Raw genomic sequence first — 16,807 nt, 5'->3', positions numbered from 1 at the left:
CCAATGGCAGTATCTATAGGATTAGGTACACTTGGCTCTGCTGCAGCCTTTAGCATTGCTGGCTAAGTGAGGCCACTAAGAAATGAAGCCAACCCCCCAGTGACCTGGAAAGACTTCTCCCTATCTGAACCTGACAGAAGTTCATAGGCTCTAAATCTCAGCTCACCCTCTCACTTTCTTTGGAGACTGGTAGGCAGTTATGGAGACCAGCAACTTGTGCCTTTCGAAAAACCTGGAAAGGGAGAAAAGCCACTATGTAACTGATGTGATTTTTTTTTTTAAATGCCTCTTTTCTTAGTTTAAACAGGGTTTGAAAAGCCAACCCAGACCAAATTATTTTTTCCATACTTTGATACATCTTGGCTAAATTTTAAAGCACAGGTTGTATTTTATATAATGAGGACAGGGAAACTTTATTCCCATTTCACACAAAATTCCAAGTACAGTGACTTGGTCTAGGTCCATTTACATGCAAGTAGACCATCATAATGTTAACTGTGAGCTAGCATTGGGTTTTAAAGTCTTTGTAGTTAATTTTAGAGCAGCAGTATATACGTGAGAGCAGTACCTGTCTCCCAAGTGCATTGCGGACATCATGTTTGAGAGGTGACAAGGATAATCAGTTTGACTTCATAGCTGAAGGCATCCAAGCACAACAGAGCCTGGGAGAGACTTACTTAACCAGAGACAAGGAAACTGCCCTGATGTCAGGCAGCTAATGTCCTGTCACTTGCCAAACATTCCTGCTACAGATTCATGTTCTGAAATTTTCATGAACCAACTAGACGAACAAACTGTGTGGTCTGGATTAAATAATATCTGCTGAAAAAGAAAGGAGTGAAGTTAGCCAGAAGGCCAGATGGCAGCTGTATTTTCTGCAGAACTCTATTTGGAAAGTGAGCTTTATGTAATTTTTGGTCATTTCTTCCTGTCTTAGGAGTCTGCTTTCAGAATAAGTCACACAGGTTTCAAAAAACAAATAGCATAGACATAGGCTTGTCATACAACCCGTCCACACAGCATTCTAGCTATTTGATGAAAAAGCTTGGTTTCCATTTCTTCCAGAATTGTTGTCTATTCTATCCTCTGTCCTTTTTGTTACCCACCTGTCTGAATTACCCCAGAGCTCACCTCCACAGCTTACAATACCGTGGAGTTCACAGAGAGGAAAAATGGGCCTGAAGAGGTCATGAACTTATCACTAGCTCTTTGTGGTTGACTAACGTTGTTCGGTTAATTGCGGGAAACCAGCAGTTGTCAACTGCATACACACAAATGTGGAGTTTCCTTTTTCTTCAAGGCGGAGTGCCATTTCTTGGCTGTATCTTCCAGCAAACTTAGAAAGTAATACCTTGGACTCATGAAAATTTAGTTCCTGTTCCCTGTTTCAGAATTTTCTCCTGCGGTTATAGGGTGAGCTTCAAGCATTTAAACAGGAACAAAAAAACACCAACTCACACCCGGATTCCTGAACCAGAGCAAATCAAGAGAGAGCAAAATGTCCAGAAATCAATTAAGGTTGTTCATTTTCCAAATGGTGGGAACATCTCTAGGCATATTTTGTTTCTTCTCTTTCTTCCTTCATTTCTTATTGGTAACCAAGACTTGATCATATTCCTTCTAATTGGCTATTTGTTTGATAGTTTCTTCACCATGATCTCCTTTATCACTCTAGCCAGAGTCTCATGGTCTCATTCTAGACTCTTCAGAGCTGCTCCAACCAAATGCAAATATTGTTCCATCTCCTATGCATCCTAACCCTAGTCTGACCTTCATAAAACATAAAACACGATGGTGTTCACATCTTCAGAGAGGCTAGCCATTCCATAGTTTGTTCTGCAGGAAATGCAATGCAGATAGATATCTCTGCCTAGACCTCATGGCCTGAGTGACCTGCCAGCTCCTCTCTTTTCTCTGTCCTCCAAGACCCAACTTCATTTCCCACTGCTTCACATTATGTTGGTTCTGAAGTCAGCGTCTGATGAAAGCCAGCCTGTATCCCATTTCTGTGATGTCTGTTTTTGGAATAAAGTGTTCCAAGAGAAGTCTCACTTGGACTACCCTTCCCTTTTTCCTTCTAGCTCAATAAACACTCATTCATCCACTTTCTCCTTCTAGTTCAGTTCAACATATACTTCCTGAGCATGTGCCATTAAATAGTGCATGGTGGAGTGCAAGGCTGTGTGAAACAGGGTCCCTACAGTACTTGTCCGGTACTTAAAGTCTAGACCAGCAGGCTACAGAGTGGAGTGCTCAAAATAATCCACTGGGGTTATTTTGAGCACTCCAGGAAGAATGTACTGGAACTTATATTTACATTTTTTCATGTCATTTTAAATTTCTCTGTGAAGTATATAACATATTAGTACATGGTATTAGGCACATGGTAGACATTTACAGATAAATGGTATACACATATTGTGTATCCACATGTGAAGCATTTTTACTAATGGAATGAACAATAAAAAAATATAGAGAGCCTCAGGGGCCCCTGGGTGGCTCAGTCATTTGAGTATCTGACTCTTGATTTCGGCTCAGGTCATGGTTTCAGGGTCCTGGGATCGAGCCCTGCATCAGGCTCTGTGCTCAGCAGGGAGTCTGCTTGAGATTCTCTCTCTTCCCCTCTCTCTCTGTCCCTCCCCCTGCTCTCTCTCTCTCTTTGTAAAATAAATAAATAAAATATTGAAAAAAATAGGGCCCCAAATTCAGAACTTTAATTGGGGTTGTAGGAGGTCAGCAAATTGGCCCACTCCAATCCATTTATTCTCCATTTAAAAAATTATTTGCTAATCCTGTACAGTGTGCCAAGCAGTGTGGAGAGAGAGAGGTCAGGTAAGAGATCAAAATCTCAGCTATATTTCTGACAGATGCTCACTGGAAAATGTGGCTTTATATCAGAGCCAGGATGATTAGATAATACTTTGCTCTTGCAGTAAGCAGACCCAGTCATAGGCAACATGGGACATTATAGGACATTTTCTACCTCCCTCCTTCTTAACCCAAAGCTTACTGGACCAGGAGCAGCTAAGAAGTCACTCTCTTTGTTAGAAAGATCCTAACATGGGGCATGCTCAGATTTTTTTAAATGCACCTATGAGATAAGCCGCTTCCTCATGGGGGAGAGAAAGTAGGCAGCAGGTGGAAAGAGGTCACAGTGTTTCTATAATATGCAGTTCCCTTCTGATAAGTACGCCACTTTTGTTCAGCTTTTATCACCTCCTAATAAGTAAGATTTTCTGTTGTTTTGAACGTATCTCCCTAAAAAAAGAGCACTCTTTTCACCAAAAGTATAAGCAAAACACATAAAACTTGATGACGGGATTTTGAATTGTGTGCTTGAAGGCCTAAAATGTATCTGGACTGAGGCCTGGAACCTGATGCCATTATATGGCCCTTCCCCAGAATTCACTACTTGATTTCTTAACCCTGCATTAGAACACAAAGTGTGTGTGTGTGTGTGTGTGTGTGTTTGAAAATAATGGTGTGGCTGTCAGTTTCATCTAACTTGTGAAACTCCTTTCCTAGCTCTATCCCTCTATTCTTCATCACGAGTGCACAAAAGCACGCACACACACACACATCCACACACAGGATTTCCTACAGTTAAATTTTGCAATTTTTGGCACGTAACGGAATCAAAAACATGGGTGAAGCCATGCGGCCCTGGGGGGGAAAAAAGCAAAGAACGACAAAACTTGTTGCTTCTCAATGCTAAGCACAAGGTAATTTAGTGTCATTCTAGAAAGAGCGAGGAAGGGAGAAAGAGAAGATGCATTGGAAGGACATCTCGTCTTGGAGTGAGGGACTTTGTTGAGGTCCATTCTAGTCCATCCTCACTCCTCCTGCCTGACCTTCTAGGGCAAAACTCTAACATGACCTTCTGGAAGACTAAAATCTATCCAGTTTTTAAATATCTACAGAGAAAGATTTCACAACTTCCCTCAATAACTAATTCAAAGGATTAAAATATAGGTTTAGAGAACACCACAAACTGTCCAGGCATTCTTGCTTCAGTTTAAAATGGTTTTCTTTCAGTACTGGGAGAGACAATTCATCACCATCCCTCGTGTGATATCATGGTATTAAGTTGACCACTAGATTTACAACTGAATAAGCCAATCCAATGCCATCATATACCTCCTTTTGTTTACTTTGAATCGTCTGCATGGTGTCTCTGTCTTCTTCAATTTTCTGCACCCTGCTTTAGATGTGGAAACTAAATAAAAGGATTGTATGATGGTTTCCATGTGCTTATCCAAACTAGTCAGCTTAAAAAAAAACAATGCTAATTTAAAATCAGCTTTTTGCCTGTCCCTTTTGATTTCTTCGGGGTATTGGTGATGTGGAAAACAAAGGCAGAAGAGAAATTATTAAATTTCCTTACTACCTACAGCCCATTGACAAGTCCTTGAAACAGGCTGAGTGACATTCCTCTAGGGGCTCAACTGCCTTGATGTTGATACTTTGCTAAGGGCAAGAGGCAGTCTGATCCCCAGGACCCTGCAAGTCTACCTTAACATATAAAAATTCCTTTGGAAACTTCCTTTATCTCTGCCCTCCAAGATACGTGCTGGCAGTCATCCCCCAAGCATCTGACCCATCGATATACATCTGAAGGGTCTCATGACTGACTTTTTACTAAACAATAATAAATGACCTTTTGTAATAATAACTAGCCCCTTTGAGATCCTGGAAACCTTATTTCCAAAATCCCTGAGAGGTTTACGCTCTCCCCAACCCCCTCCCAATTTGAAACTATAGAACCAGCCACTCCTCGTGACCCTAGTGCAGCTCCTTCTGCCCACGGGTTCTCCCCCCTACTTTAATAAAAACCACCTCTTTTGCACCAAAGACGTCTCAAGAATTCTTTCTTGGCTGTCAGCTTCAAACCCTAACGTCCTTCCTACGTCATTAGGACATTTATACATAGTTCTTTAGATTACCAGAAATCTTCTTAATCCAAAAATGTGAATGCTGGAAATTTCAAGAAGGTCAGGGAAGGAAATTTTTGAGCAGATCTTAGTTAGGATACCTATTTGGCTTCTGAGATAAAAACAAAACAACAGTGGCTTTAAAATGTAAAGGTCACTTTCTCCCTATGAAAGTGTCCACAGCGTGCAGGCTGACGTAGAGGCTCCACAGTCAAGGGGACTCATCTTCTTACCTCGTTGCTCTGCTCTCTTGTCCTGATGGCTTCCATTTCAAGATATTGTCACATTTTAGCCAACAAAAGAGTGCAAGAGGAAGAGGAAACCACACCTTTGTTTTTAAGGGGACAGCCTAGAAGCTGTGCATCTCCCTTCTGTTCACATCCCACCCGCCAGCACGTAGCTGCATGAACATACTAAGCTGTAAGGGAGGCTGGGAATGATGCCAGGTGGTCTCGTGCCCAGGTAGGAGTTCAAAGCTGTATTACCAAAGAAAGAAGGAGGGGATAGATGATGGGGGTAACAGCCCTGCCTCTGGCTCTGTCGATCCAGCCTGAGAAGCACGTTTTGACCATGACTTCAGCCAGGGGACCTTTAAGTAGTGTAGAAAATACCTAAGGATATGAAGAAGGAGAAAATCCTGCTGTCCAGTAAGAGCCCAGACCACTGGAGAAGATTTGTGTTTCAGGCTAGCGGATCTCAGGCCTGGCCTTCAGTCTCAGGCCTAGCCCTCTCCTGCTACTAGAAATGAAGTTGAAGCTTAATTAACTCCAAGAATACTTTGGCTACTGTACCACCTAATTAAAATATATTATCTAAGTGAGGTTTCCAAACTAAATAGGTTCAATATAAAACCAAGGTCACAACTTTGCCTGGTTACTCTCATATCAGGCCACGGAAGGCACGCTGCTCTGTCGCTCCTTGATCTAGATCATCTTGTTAGTCTAAAGTATTGCTACACTTCCATGAAAGGGGCACAAACATGTATCTGAGGCTTGTAGTAAAAAAGATATAAAACTTTTTAAATGCCAGTAAATGAAAATTTTAAGTTAAAAAACAAATTGTACTACTGCTACAACTCCCCTTGTAAGATCTGTATAACTTTAAGAATGTTCTAGGAAAATACCCATAAAAAGACATTTTGCTGATTACAATGCTATACATATTCCATCTGGGACTTGCAAGTTCTATTTGTTTACTCGATTAACCAGGCGCTTTTTCCTGTTAGTGTCCACATTCGTCTTTTTCAAATGTAACCCTGGTTTTCATCTCAGCCTGACAAGACCAACCTGGATTTTGACAGTCACACTGATTTTTATCTATTTAAACTGCTAGAAGCAAAATCTGATTTTGTTCCTGGCTTTTGTTATTGAGAAAAGTAATAAAAACCAAGGCGGAATTAGATCAGGGACATCCATTATTTTAACCAGGAACAAAAAATAAATATATAGCTCTACCTAAGTATTGGATTAATTTAAGTATATGGGGGATATTAAAAATTGCATTTAAAATGTGTTTCTCAGCTGATCACTTATTTGACATACAAATTTAACACTTCTATTGTCTGATGTAGAAATAATAATATAATAATAATGAAAATTCTCATGTGTTGAGTTCTCAGTATGTACCTTCCTGGCACAAATTTCTCTGTGCTCAATGCCTAAGCCTCGAATCAGTCCTATCCCATCTGCATAGCTGCTAACAAAGCAGAGGAAGGAACTTTGAGTGGAAGATAAACAACAGGTTCTACCTCAATTAATGCTCCCAATGGAATAGATTATGCATTCTCATCAAAGGCTATATTGCCTGCAAGGGGGTGAAAATTCATTCTTGAAGAGTGAAGGAGTCAGATATTATGGCTGAAGTCAGATTGGGCGGGGAGGAGACGTGACAGTGGAAGAGTGGCCGGAGAGAAGCTACAATGCTGACTTTGAAGATGGACGGGGACAGGAGCTAAAGCATAGAGATGAACTCCAGAATCTGGAGTTCCAGATCCTCCTCTGGAACTTCCAGAGTTGAATGCAGCCCTAGTGACACCTTGGTTTTAACCCAGTGAGATCCGTGTTGGACTTCTGACCTACAGAACTGTAAGACAATAAATTTGTATTCCTCGAAGCCACTAACTTTGTGCTAATCTGCAATAGCAAGCTAATACCCCAGTTTCCTGTCCAGAAGAATAGAATGATCTATGTCACAGGTTTTTGGTAAGCATTAAATAAAATAGTCCATGAAAAGCACTTAGCATAGGGAGCATAGTGACATCCTGACCTTGCCAGTGCTTGGATGGTCAAGGTTTGCACTCAGAGCGCACTTTTCCCATGTTTATGTTGCTGATAGACCTCTTTCTTTCTTTCTTTCTTTCTTTCTTTCTTTCTTTCTTTCTTTCTTTCTTTCTTTTTTTTTTTTTTAAGATTTTACTTATTTATTCATGAGAGACAGAGAGAGAGAGAGAGAGAGAGAGAGGCAGAGACACAGGCAGAGGGAGAAGCAGGCTCCATGCAGGGAGCCCGACGTGGAACTTGCTCCCAGGGCCCCAGGATCACGCCCTGGGCCGAAGGCAGATGCTCAATTGCTGAGCCACCCGGGGATGCCTGACCTCTTTCTTTATATCAGTGACAACAGTCAAGTTTTATACTGGCCCTGTCACTTTAAAAAGATTCTGTAGATTTCTCCTTAGATTCATGATACATGAATTTATATTTCAATTATGGGAAATGCCTTTTATTAACTTCTGTGAACAACCAATCCTTAGGTCCTCCCCCAAAGCTGTTCTGTGTCTTCCCCCTCTCTGCCCTGTCTGAAGAAATGCTTGCAGCCTTGGTGGGGTCTGTGGAGAGGTGAGAGAGCAAATCCCCAGCAGTAGCAGAGAGGAGAGAAGGGCCAGCTACCAAGCACCCCAGTAAGGGAGAGGGAGCACCAGGTGAGGCTGCCCTTTCCGAGAGAGGCTTTCCAAGTTAGAGCCTGGCTGGCCTGGGAAGGCTGAACCTCGGCTGTATTGTTTTCTTTTCTTAACTTTAAGGAAGTGTGTGTGTTTTCATTCTTGCTTTTTTAACAACCAGGACAATCCCTGCTGAAAATGAGAATCTTTGCAATGAACATTCACTGACTTGCTTCATTAAGTCAGTTGGGTAGAGCCTAGTGTAAATGAAGTGAAGTCCACAGGTTTTTCTCTATCTTTGTTGAGTCAATTATTTTCACAGAGAACAGATTTTGCATTATCACAGGAAAAGAAACTAACAGCATTATATTCCTACTACCCGAGTGTTAAAACTGTGTGTGTTTACATATGTTATCTTTTAACTCACAGCATTGCTGTGAAATAGAAATTATTACTCTCATTTCCTGCTGAGGAAGAGGGAGTGTCCTCACGGTATCACTATGAAGTAAATCAATAGGTATTATTACTCCTGTTGTTAGCCAGGAGCCCAGGGGCTCAGGGAGGGTGGCATCTGTACTGGTTTGGCTGGGACAGCAACGTGGCTGTTGTCTGGGGCTGCTGCTAGCTGGTTGCCCAGGCAGGACCTGTTCCTGAAGCCATGTTTCAAAGCCTGGTTGTTAGTCTTTAGGATCCATGTATTAGACTTCATCTGTGAGCTGAGAGATGCTCAGATTCTACAGTGATACACTCAGGCTAACGAAGTTTTAATAAGGATAATGAGCAGGCCTTTATTTTTAGGGCATTTCTTTCTTTCTAAGGACCAGGACATCCCCTTTCCAATATTAAGGGCTCATGGACTTCTCTTGCTCCCCACACCAGTCTGATCCCTGCACTGCCCTAGCATTCTTTCTGAAATGTGCATCTGGCCTTTCCCCTCCCTTGCTTGTGGCCTCTCAGGGACTCCTTGCTAACCTCAGGATAAGGCTGAGGCTCTACATCCTATTCACAGACTTCTCTTTATGTAGATTCATCTCCTCTTCTGGTTCTCGGATACGGAGCACCAGGCCTGAACATCTTTTGCACCTGGGCTTTGGTGAATTCCAGTCCCTCTGCTGAGATCATGTTCTCCCTTTTCATTCCCTCTTCGCTGCACCCCATTCATCTGAATAATCAGGGTCCAACTTAGATCTAACATCCATCTCAAAGCTTTCCTTGAACCTCTTAATGTTACTTATTTACCCCCCAACCCTCTGCCCCATCAAAATGCTCTAATAAAATCTTGTACTTCCTCTGTAATAGTGTGTGCTGACTCGTGTCCCGTTTACCTGTCTGGTAACCCTCACCAGAATCAAAGTTCCCTGAGGCCAGGGTTTGTATTCCACTCACTGTTTTTCTAGTACTTGGCACAAGTCTACGCATTTAGGAAGTTCTTGGTAAAATGTTCTCAAATGAATAAGGAACAGAAGACCTACGTTCAAGTCCTGGGCCTGCTGCTTTCTAGTTGTGACTAGAAAGTTGACTTTGGACAAGTTCCTCATACACTTAGGGTCTTGGTTTCCAAATTTAAAAAAAGAGAAATTTTACTGAGATGTTATGAAGTTCTTTTCAAGCATGAACATACTGGGATTCTAATGCAACTCATTAGCCATCCAGAAACCATAAATCAGCAATCATGTCTTGCAAATGAGAAGCTGGGAGCATTGCCATGGACTTAATTTCTTGAACATGGATTGATTATTTCATTCCATCCACTTATACACATTAATGGTCAACAGATTCATACTTGTTCTTATGTTGGTATTTTTGTTCTTGACCCAAGGGTTTATTTTCTTCAGGATACTCTCTTCATTTTATACTGACTGGCATATCTGAAAAGAGCCCCTTAAGCCCGAGAAAATAATAAAGCCTGTTTATGTCTACTTTTTTGTTCTTATGTCCATCTGTTTTTACCCAGAGGGAGTTAATGAAACTTATTGCTGTACTAAGAATTTCAAGTGAAGGTAATTTTAAAAACTGTTAGATGAGAAACTGTAGTCTCAAATAAGAAACAAAATCTGCAATTTTTTGCTGATTTTCGTGGACTTGAGTTGGTAATAGATCTAATACCATATATAACTGTGTGAAATATTTGATATGAAAATAGAGACGCCTGGGTGGCTCAGTGGTTGAGCGTCTGTCTGCCTTTGGCTCGGGTCGTGATCCCAGGATCCTGGGATCGAGTCCCGCATAAGGCTCCCATGGGGAGCCTGCTTCTCCCTCTGCCTGTGTCTCTGCCTCTCTTTATGTGTCTCTCATGAATAAATAAATTTTAAAAATATTTGATATGAAAATTAAAGGAAAAAAGAGAACCACTAACATGCCAGCAGCAAAAGTGTTAATGTCAAATGTAAACCATTGCAGTAATTCACATGCAGTAACTTCACTTTCCTGGTGAAGGAATCCATGTCAAACTAGGGGTTATCTGTGCTTATACACTTTGGAGGTTGCTTCCTTCTATGTTCCCAGCACTAATTATCATAGGAGTCAGAATCTAAGTATATCTCAGATACTTGTTGCTAGTAAATTAAACATGTTTAGATATTTCATTCATATTTCCTACATAATAATCTACAGTGGTAATTTACTAAGAATTTCTATAGATATAATTAATTTTTCCTAAAATTTGCTATATATTTCCTGGTAAATGTGACTAATTCAAACTTGAAAATGATTTTTAACATTTTTCGAAAGTTACTTCTTAACCTTATTGCAAAGTCTTGATCAATATTATTAAAATGTTACATCTAATGAGATAAAACATCAGTACTCTACCTAAACCCACTACATGCGATTTTTATTTTCTGCTTTTAATTGAAAGTTTTTCTTGCCCAATGCAGAATTCCTTTTATCTTTGGACAAAACTGTATTTGGCCTAGCTTATAGGTTAATTAGCATCAGGATCTTTTCCCTGTATCTCCATTATTTTTATGCATTGTTGCTTATTTAGCAATCCATGGTGATCTCTGACCTCCTGACTCAGCAAAGCTCACTTCCAGGTCAGGTGGCCATGACCTCTTGTAGACAGAACAGTTTGTTAGCAGCACACCGGGAAAACACCAAAGACAAATGGATTTGTTGTTTCTTTAACAATGAGTTACTCAGAGCTCAAATCACAGCCAATGAAAATTATTTGATGACTCAAATACTTGGTATAGAAACCTTGATGAAAATCTATACTTTTCAAGAAAATAAGAATATATCTTTATTTTATATGGAAAATAAATTGTGGTTTATTTGGGAGACAGTTTTTGCATTTGATTACAGATGACTTAAATTACTTTGCAACATCTGAGTGTTGAAGTGAATTCCAGTTTTTTAGGCTGCATATAGGGTATATGGATGTGTAAATGAAAGTTCAAACCCTAAAAGTTACTGGACACGTTGATGATCCACTAAATAATACTATTAATTTGGCTATATTCTTTAGCATGTTAATAGTTTCCATCATTAAGATCAATTATTTTTTTAAGGTTTTATTTATTTATTTTGAGAGAGAGAAGGAGCACAAGCAGGGGGAGGGGCAGAAGGAGAAGGAGAGAGAGAATCCCAAGCAGACTCCCTGCTGAACATGGAGCCCTATGTGGGGCTCAGTCTCACAATCCCGAGATCATGACCCGAGCCAAACCCAAGAGTCTCACGTCCAACCAACTGAGGCACCCAGGCATGCCCCAAAATCAATGATTCTTAATGGCAGGTGATAAATGATGCAGTTCATAAACAGTGTAGTGCTTTGTCTCATAGGTCTGATTTTTAGAAATTACTTAATTTGATATTTCAGTAGCATTATAGGAAAATAAGAATGTTTTCTTTATCAAAAGATTGAGAAACCTTCCTTTAATTAATCTGCAGTTTAAAAAAAGGTTGGTTAAATGGCAGGATTTTTGGCAGAGAAGAAACAAGGAAAATGAGTTGTTCCCGTGCAGCAGGAATCCAGATGTTCCAGGGCAGGCAGAAGTGTGGGTATCTGTAAACCCAAGAGAGGACACGCACTTGTAAAAGGAGGAAGGGAAAAATACAGTGTCCAGGAGAGTTTCTTGTGCTCAGTAAGCGCTCAGTAAATAGTTTTGAGCGAATAAATGAGCTGAGACCACCCAGCCATATCAAGCATTGGTATAATTTACTTCTGATATAGCATACAAAAGTGACACAAAAAATAGTAAATGGGAGTGACGAGAAACTTAAATTATTTGGGCATCTGCTAGAAGTCTTATTTATGTTCAAAGAAATACAGGGTTTCAGATACCAATTTACCTCATTTTCATCCCTAAGAAGATGAAGGAAATGAAGAGAACTGCTATTTTGGATCTAATTTTAACCAAGAGATTGGTTGGTGGAATAGAAGGAGAAGGAAACTTTATTCACTTATTCAATGAAAGTTGAGCGTCTACTATGTGCCAGACTCTTGGAAGATGGTGACCGTGTCATTTTAGCTTTGTGATAATCAGCGAGCAGGTGATGGATAAAGCCAGATATATATCACAGATATTGGGAGAGAAATTTCAAATTTCAGAGAAGAAATAGATATGATTCTACAGGTTGAGACTCTAGACTAAAGAGATGAGAACCTCAACTCTTAAAACTGTGATTAGGGCTCTTTGAATGTGCTCTCGAAGCTTCTCAAACCTCCCTTCTCAAATTCAGTATCATACCAGGTCACTATTGCCTTTGTACTCACTTATCTATTTGTTGTGAAACTTTAAGCTTCAACAGGGCAGCCCTGTATCTGTCATGTTTATCTTTGTATCCTAGTAAATGGGACAGGCACATAGCTGATACTCAATAAAGCACATGTATACACTCATACACACACACACACAGGCACACTTCATTGTGTATATAATGAATTAAGCAATAAACAATAATGAAATTCTGATAATATAATCATGAAAGTTTTTCCAAATTATCAAAGATAATGCACACACACACACACACACACATTTGTTAAGTTGAAGAGTCCACATTTTTTTGAATGATTAGAACTAGAGGTTTGAAAGTTCTAAAAGGGTGAGGAAAAAAGATGGCTATGGCTGCAAAGGGCATACTCAGGTTAACTCAAAATATAAAAGACCATTTAAAGAAAAATGCAAGGATAGGCAAATAACCAAGAACAGATACCAAAGAGAGAGATAATCCCAATAGAATGGTGTCAGGAAGCCTAGAGTTCAGAGTGAGCTGAAGTATGTAAAAAAAATTCTAAAAACAACAAAAGGGACTTAAAAAGCTGGCAAGGAAGCGTTCTACAGAAAATGAAGGTCACAGAATAAACCAGATGTAGAAAATTGGAATGCTTATGATGTCAACTGTGTTGTTCCCATTTTTGATAATGACATAGTTACAATTTCTGTCAAGAGTGGAGTATTATTTTTAGTTGTACTTCTTACTGTAGAATTTTGTTTTACTTCTGTAGAAAAAAGAACAAGAAAAGGACAGGACCTCTGATGAGAAAAACAAAGGACTGTTCAGCTCTTCTTATTCTTGGCTTTTAATCAAGGATCAGGATCTCCCATCTGATAAGGTTAGAATAGAATGAGGGTAAGAGGGAATTGAGGGAGCAGCCCAGGTGGCTCAGCGGTTTAGAGCCGCCTTCAGCCCAGGGTGTGACCCTGGAGATCCGGGATTGAGTCCCACATCGGGCTTCCTGCATGGAGCCTGCTTCTCCCTCTGCCTGTGTCTCTGCCTCTCTTTCTCTCTGTGTCTCTCATGAATAAATAAATAAAATCTTAAAAAAAAAAAAAAAAAAAGAGGGAATTGAGGCTGATGGCAGCATAATACCAGATCCTTAGCCCTTCCTTGTAGATTGGGGTCTCCTGGCCCAGATTGTAGCCACAGGCCTGAGAATGCTCACACCTGTGATTCCCCCGCTCCAACCAGCCATCTTGAGGGAATGTTAGCAAACACAGAATCTCAGCAGAATTTTATAATTTATTCTGAAATTTTTGGGAACACTCAGAAAAGAAAGCGATAATCATTAGGCACCAATAAGAAATCAAGAGGGACTAAGTGATATTCCTGTTCCGTAGAGAAATTAGAATGCAAGATGAAGAAAATGTGATAGTTAAAGGTGTGTAGGAATATCATCCAGCCAGTTTTCACAGTATCTCAAGATTTTATTGTCGATTTAATAGAGAAATATGAAGGGAATAACAATAGTTAAGTGGATTCACAAGTAGGTTTGCATAACCAAGCCCAGAGAGTGCTAAAGAATGGGTCCATGTGATCACAGAAAGTGATGTATAGACATTTACTTCTGTTTTATTCTAGGTTTTTCTTTAGCAATGACTTTAACAATGATGAGTTGGATGAAAATAATAGGAATGACAGATGCCTGTTGGATTCTTAATGTGTCAAACACTGTTCTATTACTCTGCATTATTAGTTTATTTAATCCTTACAACAATCCTATGTAGTCAATACTTTTATTTCCACTTTATAAATGAGTAAGCTGCAGCACAGAGAGTTTAAGTAACTTCCTCAAGGTCACACATTTCTTAGGTATCAGAGCTGTGATTCAAGCCCAGACTGTTTATTTAATGGCGTAAGTTACATAAATGATATCCTTCAGGCTTGTGAATGACCAAAGTGAAATGTACAGCTGAAGTGAAAAGCTGTAGATTTGGTATCCAAAAGAATTCCAATAGACTGGAAAAATTGGTTAAATTAACAAGACAAAATTAATTTAAAGTAAATATATCCTCATGCACTTAAGTTCCCCCAAAAATCAACTGTGAAAGTAAAGATTGGGGAAATGGGACTTACTAATGAATCAAATGAGGAAGTCTTGGGTTTCATTAGTAGAGGCTTATTATAACCAAAGTATAGTGTGGTGTAGTTGTCAATGAAATGCAATCTTGGGTTGCATTAAAAGAAGAATAAAACCATTAAATGAATATATATATGTGTGTGTGTATATATATTGGCACATAACACGATACAACATAATATATGGTATAGATATCATATATACCAGAATGAGAATACACAAAACTATGTCATGTGAGGAATGAATGCTCTCTCAAAAATAAAGTTCTAAAGATCTGACAATACAAAATGTTTTGTCTATAAAATAATTTAGAGATTTATGAAGTCCTTACCAAATCTAGCCTGAATGATCCTGTACTAAAATAGAGAAAGCATACATAGGACAAATGTGACACATGGAGAAAAGTGGTCAGATTTACGGACTATCTGAAAGCATAGCTAGGAGCATTGCATGGGAAATTATAGGAAGGCAGTTGATTCAATTTTACCTAAGAATTTGTACACAACTAGTCTCATGCAGAAGCAGCTACATTAAAAGGCATGGAGTCCCCATGATGGAATTTGTTTGAGCAGACACCGGATGGCCACTTAATGAGGGTGTTGGAAAAGAATTGACTTGTAGGTCAGGAAGATGGGAGACCTCTGAGTCCCTTCTAAGTTCAGATTCCAGAAGAATGAACAATTACTCGACCTCTCTCTATGAAATAAGGAGTGAGGGATGGATGTTGAGTGTTGAAACTGTTCCAGCTTACAGAACTATGGGGAAGTTGAGACTCCAGGGAAGTCAGATTGAGTTATGATCCAAATCAAACAAAAAGTCTAAGTTACACAGGAGTTATCCATGCCTTTCTGGTGATAGTTTTCTCTTGATTTTATCTCACTAGTAAGCCACAATTATTTTCCAACAAAGCCATAGATTTGGAAGCATTTCCAGTCTTGCCTGCAAGCAGGCTTTTTTCCGTGACCATCTCAGATCCTGGGCACAAGGAACCCAAAGAAGTATTTCACTTCTAGGAGTATGCCTCGAAAGTATCAGCTAGACCTAATAACTTGGTTTCAGTATTCATGTCAAGCTTTTAGACAATACACGACTAAGGCAGAATGAGACCAGTCTAGATACTTCATGGAAAACTTAGAGGAAGACGCTGAAGAAAGATTATAAAACTACCTCGTCTCCCCTTTTGGAACTTTGAAGTTTCAGAGGGACTCTGAGGTCCCCCATTTTCCTGAATTATAAGTGAATTGTTTAACAGGAAGTATCCGGTGCAAATTTGAATATTTCAGACCTGAAACTTCTCTCTCTCTCTCTCTCTCTCTTTTTTGTTTGCATTTTTGAACAGGGTGTCTCCTCAAGAGAGGTGAATAAAATTCAAAATGGCATAGCAGCTAGGGTTCACAGCTTTGCTGCATGACTTGTGATGGTGTCTGGAAGTCATCCTTCCTTTGGACTTTCCCACTCCACTTAGAGGCCAGGAGGCCAAAGTCCATTCTGTGCTCTGACTTCTGTACTACTGTGGCTTCACCTTGCTCTTAACTGAGGTTTATATGCAAGATAGAAAAATATCTCATTTAAAAAGGTGAAAGTCTTAACTCTTATTTCTCGAATGCATAGTATCTTAATTCTACCCAATTTCCTAATAAAGGAAATCTTAGGAAAAAAAAAAAAAGCATCCCACTAAGTGGTCTTCCAGTCTATGCTTGAACAAATCCTGTGCCAGGAGACATGTTACTCTTAATGACAGCATCTTCCATTTAAAGACACCAGATGTTAATATGACGTGTCAACTATACTTCAATTGAAAATTAAAAATGGGCAGCCCCAGTGGCGCAGCGGTTTAGTGCCGCCTTGCAGCCCAGTGCGTGATCCTGGAGACCCTGGATCGAGTCCCACGTCAGGCTCCCTGCATGGAGCCTGCTTCTCTCTCTGCCTGTGTCTCTGCTTCTCTCTCTCTCTCTCTCTCTCTCTCTCTCTCTCTCTCTCTGGATAAATAAAATCTTAAGGAAAAAAAAGAAAATTAAAAATGTTTTTAAAATAATAATAAAGATATAAGACGTAATGGGAAGAAGGGAAAGGGAACTCAGGGAGATAATGCAAGTAAAAGAAAGGGTGAGCAGAAAGATGAGACATGGTTTTGGCAAAGTGTATTCCACCGTGATTTGTCCTCACTGGGAAGTGGAGAACAAAATTTAAAACACTGAGAAA

At 39.8% G+C, this 16,807-nt stretch overlaps 1 protein-coding gene across 9 annotated transcripts in view; it reads left to right on the top strand.

Moving 5' to 3' along the window:
- The window catches only part of SPATS2L (spermatogenesis associated serine rich 2 like), a 161,225-nt gene that overhangs the window by 48,968 nt on the left and 95,450 nt on the right, over positions 1–16,807 (top strand). The window lies entirely within an intron of this gene.

Source organism: Canis lupus, chromosome 36 (genome assembly GCF_048164855.1).
Source record: "Canis lupus baileyi chromosome 36, mCanLup2.hap1, whole genome shotgun sequence".
Classification (NCBI taxonomy): domain Eukaryota; kingdom Metazoa; phylum Chordata; class Mammalia; order Carnivora; family Canidae; genus Canis; species Canis lupus.
This window is presented reverse-complemented; position numbering and strand designations above follow the sequence as displayed.